Source organism: Acinonyx jubatus, chromosome X, assembly GCF_027475565.1.
Source record: "Acinonyx jubatus isolate Ajub_Pintada_27869175 chromosome X, VMU_Ajub_asm_v1.0, whole genome shotgun sequence".
NCBI classification, from domain to species: domain Eukaryota; kingdom Metazoa; phylum Chordata; class Mammalia; order Carnivora; family Felidae; genus Acinonyx; species Acinonyx jubatus.
The window spans coordinates 32,468,641-32,482,386 of NC_069389.1; positions in this window are offsets into that span (position 1 = coordinate 32,468,641).

Below are 13,746 nucleotides of genomic sequence, written 5' to 3' on the forward strand. Positions count from 1 at the left end.
TTCCAGTCTCCAGAACTGTGAGATGATAAATTTCTGTTGTTTAAGCTCCCCAGTCTGTGGTGTTTCGTTATGGAGGCCTGATACATGATCCCTTCCTCCCATGAGGCTTCACAATTTATAGATACTCAGCCTGATATTTTTTTATCAGATACCTCAATTCAATTGCTGCAGTTTATATTAAAATGTTCTGGTGGTTGAAATTGGTTGCACATTTCTATGTGAGCCAATAATATGAGGCAAGTCTTTAAAAAGGTAGCACAGTTGGTCTGAGATTGCACCATAGACATGCTGTCTTTAAAACATAGGCAGTCAAGAGGGTGCCTTGGTGACTTAGTCACTTGAGAGTCCAACTCTTGATTTCAGCTCAGGTCATGATCCCCAGGATTGTGGGATTGAGTTCTGCATCAGTCTCCACACAGAGCATGGAGTCTGCTTGGGATTCTCTCTCTCTCTCTCTCTCTCTCTCTCTCTCTCTCTCTCTCCCTCTGCCCCTATCCCCTGCTCACTCTCTGTCTAAAGTAAAATAAAATGAATATCTTAAAAAAAACATAGACAGTCAAGATCACCCTTCATTCTTGACCAGTCACACAACACCTAGAACATTTTTCTCAATTTTGTGCACTACACTTATAAGGAAGGTAAAACTCATGCATTGTTGAGCATTGCACTGTGTGCATTTGTACCCTTCATTATCCCACCAACCCAGTGAGGTAGATATTAATATTCTTCCATTTTTTAGATAAGGAAGCTGAGACTAAGAGAGGTTAAATAGATTGACTAAAGTCATATAGCTTTAAGTAGGGAGTCTGGATTCAAACAAATTCTATGTAATTTCGTAAAACCCCTTTTCAACTAGAGGAGGGCCTTCATTCTGGGTGACTTCAGTGGACCCAGACCTGCCTCACTCTTCCTTCAACTGCTCATTCAGAGATCTTCACCCCGACTCTGCTTCAGCCACCCTGTCCCATAGCCATGCTCTGAAACTGGTCATCTCTCGGAAGTATACCTGCTCTAAAGTTCCCATCCCAGACATGACCCCTTAGATCACTACTTCTGCTTCCCTCTCTTCCTCATTCCCTCACACCCAAGGTGACTGTCTCAACTTCATCAAAACCTTTGGTTTCTCTTTGATTCTTTGACTTTGCCTTCCTCCTGCATGTTCACTTCCTGGTGCTCTACCCATCTTCAATTCTACCATACATCACTTCAGCTATCTCTTGCATGTGTCCTCAACTCCCTCACACACTGTCCTTCTGTACTACCCATCAGGCAAAACCCAACCCTGATCACCTCAACCACCTTCTTCCTCTACACTTGCACATAAGTTGGTAAGGAGAGCTATGAAAATTACCCACAGATGCATACCACTGCTGATTTATGATCTCAGACCCAACTGGGTTCTTAACTCTGCCTTGAAATCATTTTGTTTTCTTTTTTTTTTAATTTTTTAATGTTTATTTATTTTTGACAGAGAGAGAGAGAGAGAGAGAGAGAGAGAGCATGAGTGGGGGTGGGGCAGAGAGAGAGGGAGACCCAGAATTCGAAGCAGGCTCCAGGCTCTGGGCTTTCAGCACAGAGCCCGACATGGGGCCCGAACTCATGGAGTGTGAGATCATGACCTGAGCCGAAGTCAGACGCTCAACCAAGTGAGCCACCCAGGCGCCCCTAAATCATTTTTTTCTACATCCAAGCCCTATGTTTGAACAGCAGCCACAAAACTTGAAAGCTTTCTTCATTTTCCTGAAATGTCCATTAACCACTTCATTTTCAACAGAAAACCTTTCCTGTTCTTTCACAAAGAAAATGGAAACCACAAAGAGGAAGTCCTTCAAACTCCTGCCACCAACCCTACAGACCTTTTTGCATCTGCACTCTGTTTCCCTCCTTTTACAAGAGAAGAGTCCCTCCCCCACCTATCTAAGGCTCCTTCCATTTCCGTCCTTCCCTATACTCAGGAACCTTGCTCTATCAAAGATCCTCCAAGGGTAGCCTCTCCCTTTGTCCTAGCTCCTTCTCAACAATACTTAATAAGCTCTTAATTAAAGACAAAATTAAACCAAATCCCTCTGGTGTCCACATGTCTTCTCGATGACAGCCATGCTATCTCTTCCCTATCAGAGCCAGCCATTTTGACTGATTGTTGACTCCAGTCTTTCATCTCAACCCACTAACATCTGGCTCCCCTTGTTGCTGTCTACCAAAACCTCTTACTGAGGTTACTAATAACTTACTTATATTGCTAAATCTGGGCTCACTTATTATTGTGTATCATACTTAATCTCTTGGCATCAAATGACTGGTACCTGAGACACTAGTGGCTGCCAAGCTTCATAGTTGTACGTTTGCCCTAATCTTCTCTGACTGCCTTTCCTCTTCTCCATTTCAGACTCCTTCTCTTCTACTGTCCTTCAACCCAAAGTCTCCAAGAAGTATCTTCCCTGAGACTCCTTCTTTCTTACTGTTACACTCTCCTATGACCTTGTTTACCTTCTGCTTACTTATGATACCCACACCTATGCATCCACCCAGACCTCATTATTGAGTCCCACATTTATACATCCAACTAACCAGCCAGTGCTTCCCTTTGGAAATCTCTCTTTCCCAATCCACTAAACTCAGTCCTGTATAAAACTGAATTTCATTACCATTCTCTACATAATGGTTGTTTTTCCTGGCCATTTTCTCCATATGGCATTACCGTCAACCCAGCTGCCCAAGCCAAAAACCAGAGGTCAGCCTTGACTCCTTCCTGTGCCTCAGTCTCATCCAACTAATTCCTCAGTCAACAAATCCTGGCAATATTACTTCTGAAGTTTCCATTTCTCTCCTTTGCCATTCTCTCTAGTCTATTCTAGTCTAATTCACATCACTACTGTCTCTCACAGTGGTAGTATACTGCATATTTGCTGTATTGTTTGAGAATATTCAATTCTGCTGTAGAAGACAAGAAAATGAATGGGATGGGTGAAATTCATACAATGTGTTAGGCAGAGATCAGTATCTCAGTTGGCCCAGACTGTCATAATAAAATACCATAGACTGGGTAGCTTAAATAAGAGAAGTTTATTTTCTTACAGTTTTGAGGCCTAGAAGTGTGAGATCAGAGTGCTGGCATGATTAAACTCTGGTAAGGCCTCTCTTCCTGGCTTGTAGATGGCTGCCTTATTGTTGTGTCTTCACACACAAGGTGTCGTTGGGGTGTGTGTGTGTGTGTGTGTGTGTGTGTATAGAAAAAGAGAGATCTTTTTCTCCTCCTCTTTTCATAAGGACACCAGTCCTATCAGATTAGGGTCCCACTTGTATGATCTCATTTAACCTTAATTATCTCCTAAAAGTCCTTTCTCCAAGTACATTCACACTGGGGTTAGAGCTGCAACATTTTGTCACTCCAAAATTCAGTCCAAAACAAAGAGTAAGTTATTAACCTGGAAGACATGTGATGTGAGATAAGTACAGTAAGTGCAGCAAATGTGTATGAACATAGAAAAGGATGGAAGGAACAAGGAAATACTAGTCCTCATGATATGTATGAAAAATATACCCAAGGTACTCGAGGCATACTATTTTACATGAGGATTATAAGGGATTCCGTGTTTGTGAAATCTTATGTTGGCCACCCACTGGTGACATCATCCTGGTCCCGTGTGTCCTCTTCCTACAAAATACAAATGAAACCCTCAGCTGTTCAGCAGACTTAGTGACAACTCTAGCTGTGGCTTGGTGTACTTGTCTCTGCATCTCTCAGAGGAAGTGTGTGCCGCTGGTCCTAGGAACTTTCTGTCTGCCGACCGCTGGCTCAAACTTCAGTTCTAATGCTCATAACCACACCATCAGCAGGGAAGGCTGATGCAGCAAGAGACAGATAGACAGAAGGTATGCCCACTGCATATTCCAGGATTCGGGAAGTGTGGTTCTGCTTGCTTGCACCCTGTGCTCAGTATGGCAACCTACCTCAACTCTTTCCCCTTGCCATTTGTTGTGTGTTTTAAACTTTGTCTGATAAACTCTGTGATTCAAGCTTTTTCATATGGTCTGTGGGTCTGTCTTTTCTGCGACCTCTGGGATAGTTTGCCTGGTGGTGTACTTGGAGGCCACCATCATATTAAGGTAGTTTCCCACATGACAGGTGGATTGTGTTAATGGCCTCAATTCCTCACCCCTCCCTATGTGCACACCCTTTATAATGTGACTTTATAGCTCCTCCCAAGAAGGGATGACATGTATTTTTTTTCTGCCCTTTGGACTTGAGCTCAACCATGTGGAGCACTTTGCCCAATGGGATGTTGGCAGACATGATGCTAGCAGGGGCTTGAAAAAGTGCTTGTCTGCCTGGGCTTGCTCTCCTGCACTTCTTCCATGACTATGAGAAGGATGTACCCATATTGTCCCTAGGAGGAGGACAAAACCACAGGGTGTGGAGTCACAGTCAGCTAAGCCCAGTCTAGATCAGCTGACCCCCAACTTGCCCAGCCTAGATTAGTCATCTATCAACTGATCCACAAGAAATAATATCGGATGGAGTTTTAAGCTACTAAGTTCAGGGTATTTTCTTACACTGTATTAGCCAATTTACATACTCACTGAGGCAAATTCTGGAGCCTCCTAACTTTTATTCCTGTCTATAGTGCTCCTTCCTGATCCATTTCCTATTGAAGTCATAGTACTCTTCTAAGACACAAATCGAATCATCTTATTCCCCTTCTTCAACCTTTCAGTGTATCTTGACTTTACCTTTAGGATAAATTACAAACTCCTGCATAATATGACCCCTGCTCATTCATCTCGTCAGCCTCATTTTTGGCATTACCCTCCTCTCTCTCTTAGTTTCAAATACACTGAGCTATTTGCAGATCCTTAGCTGAGCCATATTCTCTGTTGCATCCAGGTCTTTGAGCATGTCGTCTTCTCTACAGGAGGCATGTATTAGTTTCTTAGGCTACAACAAAATGCCATAGATTGAGTGGTTTAAACAAAAATGTATTGTCTCATAGTTCTGGAGGGTAGAATTCCTAAACCAAGTGGTCAACAGGTCCATGGTCCCTCTGAAGCCTGTAGAGGAGAATCCTTCCTTGCCTCTTCCTAGCTTTTAATAGTTGCTGGCAATTGCCAGCATTCCTTGACTTGCAGCTGCAGCACTCTGATCTCTGCCTCTATTGTCACATGATCTTCTCCCCTCATGTCTTCACATCTTTTTATTTATTTATTTATTTATTTATTTATTTATTTATATTTTACAGAGAGAGAGAGAGAGAGCATGAATGGGGGAGAGGGGCAGAGGGAGAGAAGGAGGATCTTAAGCAGGCTCCACGGCCAGCACAGAGCCCAACACAGGGCTCAATCCCATGACCCGGGGATCATGACCTGAACCAAAATCAAGAGTCGGACACTCCACCAACTGAGCCACCCAGGACCCCTTTCACATCCTTTTTTTTTTTTTTCCCTTTTAATGTAAGGACACCACTCCCTGCATTCAGGGTCCATCCTACCCATGTATGACCTTATCTTTTCTTTTCCCTAGCTTTATTGAGATATGATTGACAAATAACATTATGTAAGTTTAAGGCATACAGCATGATTATTTGATACATGTATATATTGAAAAAAATCATTACTATAAGGTTAGTTAACATCTCCATCACTTTGCATTGTTAACATTTCTTTTTTGTGGTGAAAGCATTTAAGATCTAGTTTCTGAACAATTTTCAAGCATATGACACAGTATTGTTAACCATTGTCACTATGCTTCATATTAGATCCCCAGAATTTATTCATCTCAGAGCTGGAAGTTTATACCCTTTGACCAATGTCTTCTCATTTCTCCCAACCCCCAATATCTGGCAGCTGCCATTTTATTCTGCTTCTATGAGTTAGACTTTTTGAGATTCCACATATAAGTGAGGCTCTACAGTATTTGTCTTTCTGTATCTGGTTTATTTCACTTAGCATAGTTCCCTCCAGGTTTATCCAGTTTGTTGTTGCAAGTGGTAAGATTTCTTACCACTTTTTTTATGGCTGAATACGTTTTCTTTATCCATTCATCTGGGCCATACTTTATTCATACTTTCTTGTTTCTATGCATGCCTTGTAATTTTTTTGCTAAAAACTGGATATTTTGAAAATTATGGAATGCTGACTCAGATTCTCCCCCATTCCAGGATTTGTTGTTGCTTGCTATGGGTCGCAGTTGTTTAGTGACTTTCCTAAACTGCTTTTGTAAAGAATGTATTCTTTGCCATGAGTGGAATATGAGGTCTCTTTCCTTTAACTCAGAAGTCAGCTACTTATTTGACAGAGATTTCCTTAAACACATGGAGCCAAATTTAAAGAGAGAGAGAGAGAGAGAGAGGGACAGATAAACAGACACACACACACACACACACACACACACACACACAGAGAGAGAGAGAGAGAGAGAGAGAGAGAGAGAAAATATACTCCGTAGGTCTTTGAGGATTGGCTCTGTGTTGGGGCGGTCCTTCAACCCTTAGCCAAACCATTTACAGTTCTGCCTTAACATTCACTTCCTACTTGATCAGAGCCTAATGATCAGCCAGAAGTGGAAGCTTATGGTTTTCTTAGGTCTTTTCTGAGCATGCTTCCTGCCCTGGATGTGTGTGTATGTGCATGGCCTTCTAGTTTCCCCAGTCTACACAGCAGCTTGACAAAACCCTTATTCCCCAAATAATCTCACACTCCAACGTTTCCTGCCAGGCTGTCAGTGTATCTATTATTTACCCTGTCTTATGTTTTGCCCCAGGTGGAAATGGATTTCCTTTCAATGTCTTTGAGGAAGGACCTTTTCTTAGCCACTTCACTTTGAAAGAGCTTTGATTTAGGGGAAACAAAATTAAGCACCTTGTGTCAGTCCCTCAGGGAGCCCCCAGATAGGTCAAAACGGACAAATGTCGATCCTCAGGAACAAGGTCTGCTCTGATCCCTCTACAACCCAGTACCTGCAAAGGGAATGCAGTCTGCTCTCTTCAAGACCACTGCCACATAGGGGCAAGGGGATTGGACAAGGACAAGGGAAAATGCCACAAAGCTCTCCTACCATGTTTTAGTGACCATTCTCTTAAACATTTGCTCAATTGCTATAACCCTTTCATTATCTTCCAGAGTTCTGATAAGGTTTATCCTGACAGTTTTTCCCAGGTTTTCTAATGATTCTGGGGATGGACAGACCTCTGGATTTCCTTACTTGCCTATATTAATCTTCTCAGGCTGCCATAACAAAATATTCCAGACTGGGTGGCTTAAATAACTTAAAAGCATTTTGTCACTGTTCTTGAGGCTAGAAGTCTAAGATCAAGGTGCCATTATGGTTGATTTCTAGTGAAGTCTCTCTTCCTGGCTTGTTGACTCCTGCTTTCTAGCTACACCCTCAGAAATGGCCTCTTTGTGCACATGCAGAGAAAGAAAGAAGTCTCTGGTGTCTCTTCCTCTTTTTACCAGGACACTGTCCTATCAGACTAGGGCCACACCCTTACAACCTCGCTTAACCTTAATGACCTCCCTAATGGCTCTATCTCCAAATATGGTCACATTGGAGGTTAAGATTTAGACATATGAACTTTAGAGGGACACAATTCAGTCCATAATACCACCATTTTTGCTGACGTCATCCCTGACTTTATTATTATTATTATTATTTATTAAAACAAAAAGCTTTTCTAGTAGTGATTTGTCCCCTGCACCCTGGAAAATTCTATTTTAAGGCTACTTGCAAGGAGTTTGGGGAAGTTTGGGAGACCTAGTATTTGTTTTTTCATTCTCTATATTAGGAGGCAGCAGGGGAGAAGGAAGTTGAGAAAATCTTTGGAGTAGTCAAAAACAACACCTGTTATGCTGGTATTTAACATACTAAATTATCCTGGAGAAATGTGAAGTGAATACAGCCAGGGAGTACCTCATTTTGTTCTGGGCTTGCATTACTCATGGTGTCCCTTTGATTTCAGCTCTTTCATTAATGATAACAATTTTATACAGTCATCTGAGACCCAAGCATTGCTCATCATTGGGCCATATTGCTAGATGATTTATGAGAGTTTTTAGCATCTATATTCCACATGTGTGCCATATTTCCATGGAAACTGCCATTTTTTAAAGTTTTTTAAATTTATTTTGAGAGAGAGAATGAGCAGGGGAGGGGCAGAAAGAGAGAGAGAGAGAGAGGGAGAAAGAGAATCTCAAGCAGGCTCCGTGCTGTCAGCACAGAGCCTGATGTGGGGCTTGAACTCATGTACAGTGAGATCACGATCTGAGCCAAGATCAAGAGTCTGACACTCAATCAAATGAGTCACCCAGGCGCCTTGGACACTGCCATTTTTGATGAGCAAGTTTCATTTTTAAGCCAAATTAATAGTTTTAAATTTGAATCACACTCACAGGACTGATAGTGACTCAATTGTACATGTATAAATGTAGATATTTAAATTTCAAAGGCAATTGAAGAAATTTTAAATGTCATTCATAGTCTTTGAATCTGTTTTTAAAATTGTGGTTTCATTTCCACCGAAATGTTTGCCTTTGTTCAAAATTGTTAATCCAGTGAACCCAGGGAACTTTTTTAGAACAGGAAACGTGTGTGGTCTCTGAATTATATAAAAGTCTGGCTTCAGTCTGCATATCTTCACTTCCTTGAACTGACAGCAATATTTACATTTTTAGCCTGTAGTTTCAAGTTCAGTGTGTGCAGATGTCTTCCCATATCGGTGAGAAAATAAAACCCTATGATTCATTTGAACTCTTGGTTGAGTTTCGTAGACTTCTTTAATTACTGAGATCTCAGACTCAAGAAAGCAGTTTAGTAAATCTCACAAATGACCATAACTTAATACTCTCACTGCATTTAAATAAAATAAATATTTATTATCTGCTTAATCTTTTTTACACATGGTCCCGGAATTAGCAAAGTTTGAAAGTACACACGTGGGAAATTCCCATTCTTGATCTAGCTTATCTACAATGGATGAATTTACTTTGCTAACTCAGAAGTTATTCTCCTAATGATTGTTGCAGTAAGTATATATACATACTATTGATTGTATGTGATTTCATAAGTGGCAAATGAATGCTGCTGTCCTGTATATAATCACGTTCTGCCATCTTTTTCCCCTTAGTATGCAAATCACTACAGTTCAAACCCCAGACCATGCCTGCAAGTCCTGTGTATTTTCCCAAATACTTCTGGGGATTTTCAGACGTTGGTATCCTCCTGGTTGTCTCCTGCTGCTCCTGGGGATCATCTCTGATCATCTCATCAGGACTTCTCTCTACTCCCTCAGCCCCTCTCGCCTCCTTCACCCATGGCCAGCATCTGCCTTATCCTCCAAGATGACCATTAAATCAAGCTGATTCTGTGTTGTGCTGATTAATCAGCTCTAGTGAAGACACACAAACAACACAAAAGAATTACAGTATAGGAAAAGGAAAGCAAGCAGTTATTATTGTGTGTCCCTGTTCTCTACGATCGTCACCCTCATTGGCCATGTCCTCTCTGTGGCCAGACATTCTGTCCTGTTCTGGGACCTAGTTGTCATCTCTGTGAGAACCACTTGTATCCACCATGACATTCTCTTTCACAATCTCCAGTGTAAGTTTGAAATCAGATAACACTATAAGTTTCTCCACACGAGAATGTCACCCTTTCATTTTACTGCACTATGCAGTTTAGATCTTTCCTGACTCCACCGCTAACACCTAGACCAGGCAGTGTATTTGAATTACCAAAAAGCCCACCAAAGTGTCTTCCCTAACAAAAGAACAGCATCTCCCCAAAACATACTCTGCCCTCAACTGCCAGAGAAATCTGTACATGCTGAAGAGAGCTTCAAATGTCCAATTTTAAGAACTTTTTTATTTGAAAATAATTTCAAGCATGCAGAAAAATGACCAGGATAGTACAAAGAAATCCGGTATGCTCTTGACCCGGATTTATCAGCTATTAATATTTTATCACATTTACATTATTCTCTCCATATTATTTTTTCTGAACTACTTGAGAATAAATTGCCTATGTTTAGTCTTCAACACTTTTGTGTGGATTTCCTAAGAGCAGGCCCATCACCAATAATACAACAGACCAACATCACGTGCCTCCTGATGTGATACACTGGGAAGGACACACATCACTTCTAGGATATTCCTGCCCCAAATGCATAACCTAAATCTAGTCATGAACAAATCTCAGACACACTTCAAATGAGCAGTGCCCCTACAAAATAACCAGGCTGCATGCTTCCAACATGTCAATGTTATGAAAGAAAATAAAGGCTGAGGAACTGGTCCAGATTAAGAGAGTCTGAAGATCCGTGACAAGTGGATTCCATGCATGATCTTAGATTGGATCCTGCACTAGAACAGAAAGAAAATGTTGGTAATTGTACTGTGGTTATGTATCCTAACAGACGTTTGCGTGTGACTATACATGTTTATGTGAAATATCGTCAGTTTCTCACTAGCAAGCAGTAAGACCCTCTTAGTTTTGTTAGGCCAAACAGTATTTGCTGAAAGTATTCAGGGAGCTAGACTTCAGGGTCATGTGAAATGCATACACCTTTTCTCTTGGAGGGAATCCTATTAGCCTGCCAGTATTCTGGGATAGCTGACACTTGAATCTCTCAACTGACTAACACTTAAGTTACTGGTTAACATCTTCACGAGGATGAACCTTTGCTAACTGCCCAGAGTGGGACCGTGAGAGCTCACATAAATTCTGGGGCAGGGGAAAGTGATGGAGAAGACAGAGAAGAAATCTCCCCCTTCAGGTCCAGGTAAAATAGGCAGAAACTGATAGTAGGGACCTTACGCTTGTTGGTCAACAAACCTCAGGCTTCTTGGGCTGAACTGGTTCTGTATACGTGTGGTTCCTCCACGAGCCTGTCAGTGACATCCAGGCTGTCAGAAGGGGACTAGAAACCAATGACTATTCTATCAGTCTTGTGACAAAGAGTCATGTTACGTGTTGCAAACAAAAGCAGGAGAGCAGAGTTCAAGTTGGGGCTTTGGGTTGGCAGCTGATACTCATGAAATGATTTTATTATTTATGATGAAGCCCCGGCTTTACAAAATGCTTTTGGTGGCTGAAATAAGAAGCAGTGCAACAGCTTTCTCAGATTTACATCTCAGCTCTGGCACCAAGTAGCCACATGACTCTGGGCAAGCAACTCATCTCCCCAGTGCTCTCCTCTCTCATCTGTAAAATGATGTGAGAGTTTCCTGATGCTGCTACAACAAACTACCAAAAGCCACCTGGCTCACAAGAGCACAGATTTGTTTTCTTACAGTTCTGGAGGTCAGAAGTCTAAAATCAGTTTCACTGGGCTCAAAGCACGGTGTCGGCAGCTCTGTATTCCTTCTAGAAACTCTAGAGGAGAATCCATTTTCCTGCCTTTTACAGATTCTGGAGCTGCATTCCTTGGCTGATGGCAAGCATAGCATCTTCTCTCTGGTCTCTGATTCATTCCTCACATCCTCTATCTATGCCTCTGAGCCTCCTGCCTCCCTCCAATAGGGACCCCTATGATTACATTGAGCCCACCCAGAATAATATATGCTAATTTCCCTATCTCAGTCTTTAATCAAATCTACAAAGTCCTTTTTACCACATATGGTAATATATTCACAGGTTCCAAGGATTTGTACTGTTGGAGAACGTGATCAAAAAAGACGTGACTGCTAATTGACCGATGAGCTGAACCTGGGCACTCAGAGGCTCCTCACCTCCTGCTCTGTCCTTGGACTGTGGGTTCCACCTGCTTTTCTTGCTCCCAGAGTCTGCTCCAAAGACAAAGCCTTGAGATGGTGATGTAATGTTGAAAACACCTGCACAGTATACGTGACTGAACCCAGTTAGGGTCTCTTTATATAAACTTTTAAGATTTGGAGGACAAGTATGGGAATCTATTCATCATGCTGCCACCCAAGACAAGCCTCATATGGAAGTTCCCTTTGCTTATTATTAAAATTCCCACCTACTGACATGGTGAGGACTGCCTCTTTCTTCGGTCTTGCCCTGCCCTCTGCATACAGGGGCTACTTTCAGATTATATCAGAAAAGGGTTGTGAACCTACAAGTACCTAAATATCTTTGATGGGAGGACCACTATTCATCCTACTACAAATGGATATGAACATTTTTAAAATAAATGAGGTAAATCACATAAGGCACTTGACACATATAAAATGCTTTTGAAGCTATTGTTAAAATAAGTCTGTAAAAATTGATTTTTTTCAAGAAAGACAATCATCAATTTACTACAGAAGGCATACTGAAAAGTTTTCAATCCAAATCAATGCTTAGTGAGAGAATATATGTGATCTTTCCTCATTTTCTTCCTTATTCTGAAGAATTAATGTATGCAAATCACATTTTAATAAAGAGTTAAAAATATAAATCTTCAGGGCACCTGGGTGACTCAGTCAGTTGGGTGTCCGACTCTTGATTTCAGCTCAGGTCATGATCTCATGGTTCATGAGATCGAGCCCCGCATCAGGCTCTGCACTGACAGCACAGAGCCTGCTTGGGATTCTCTTCCTCCCTCTCGGTCTGCTCCTCCCTGCTTGCACATGCACTCTCTCTCTTTCTCAAAAATAAATAAATAAACATTTTTAAAAAATTTAGTCTTCATCACTAGACACTTTAGCTTTCTATTAAATGAAATGCCAGTTAATAGCATGTCTGCAATGCCTTTAATGACCTATATCACTCCCTGAATGTCTCTTCTGTTATTTTCTCCCTCAAATGAGATAGAACATCTGGATCCCATTCTAGCAGCTGTATTCAACTTTCACTTACCTTTGAGATTATGGTTATGGAGTAAAAGAGGGTTTCATTACACCATGCTTTAGTAGAAAGCCTTGTAGGTGTACGTAAACTGTTTTTTAAAAGCAGGAAGTGGAAGGCATAAGAGACTCTTAGAAACTGAGAACGGGCTGAGGGTTGATGGGGGGTGGTGGGGAGGGGAGGGTGGGTGATGGGTATTGAGGAGGGCACCTTTTGGGATGAGCACTGGGTGTTGTATGGAAACCAATTTGACAATAAATTTCATATATTGGAAAAAAAAAGTCATTTTTATCTGTCCAACTTCAGCTCAGGTCATGATCTCGCAGTTCACGAGTTCCAGCCCCGCATCAGGCTCCATGCTGACAGTTCAGAGCCTAGAGTCTGCCTCTCTGCTCCTCTGTGCTCATGCTCTGTCTCTCCTTCTCTCAAAAATAAATAAAAACGTTAAAATAAAAAATAAATAAATAAATAAATAAAAGCAGGAAGTGGTAGTGGTGGGAATTAATGGCTTATGTAACTGGGTTGAATACTATAACATGGCCACCAGGTTGAACTTCAGGAACAAAAGGTTAGCTCTCTTGCCGTCAGCATATACAGCACTGACTGTTTCAGTGAAGAGAGCCATCTTGTCCAAAAGCATTCTGAGTCATCCCAGTTTCAGATCTCTCCACAGGGGTGCTGAGGCCTTATTGTGACCACACACTGATAATTCAACTTCCCCATCTGCCCCCTCCAGCATTCTTATTTTTCCTTCCTTTCCATGGGTGTTTACCTCCAAGGAAACTCTGTAATTAAACTCCTGAACACTAAGCCCCATGCCAGGAAACCCAATCTATAAGAATAACTAAGATGTCCAGGTGTCTCAGGCAGGTCTGACCGGGGAATTCAAACATTGTCATCATATCTGTCTCCAAACTTCTCCATCCTTCCCTAGCTTCTGATTTGATTTTGTTTGTGTTGGC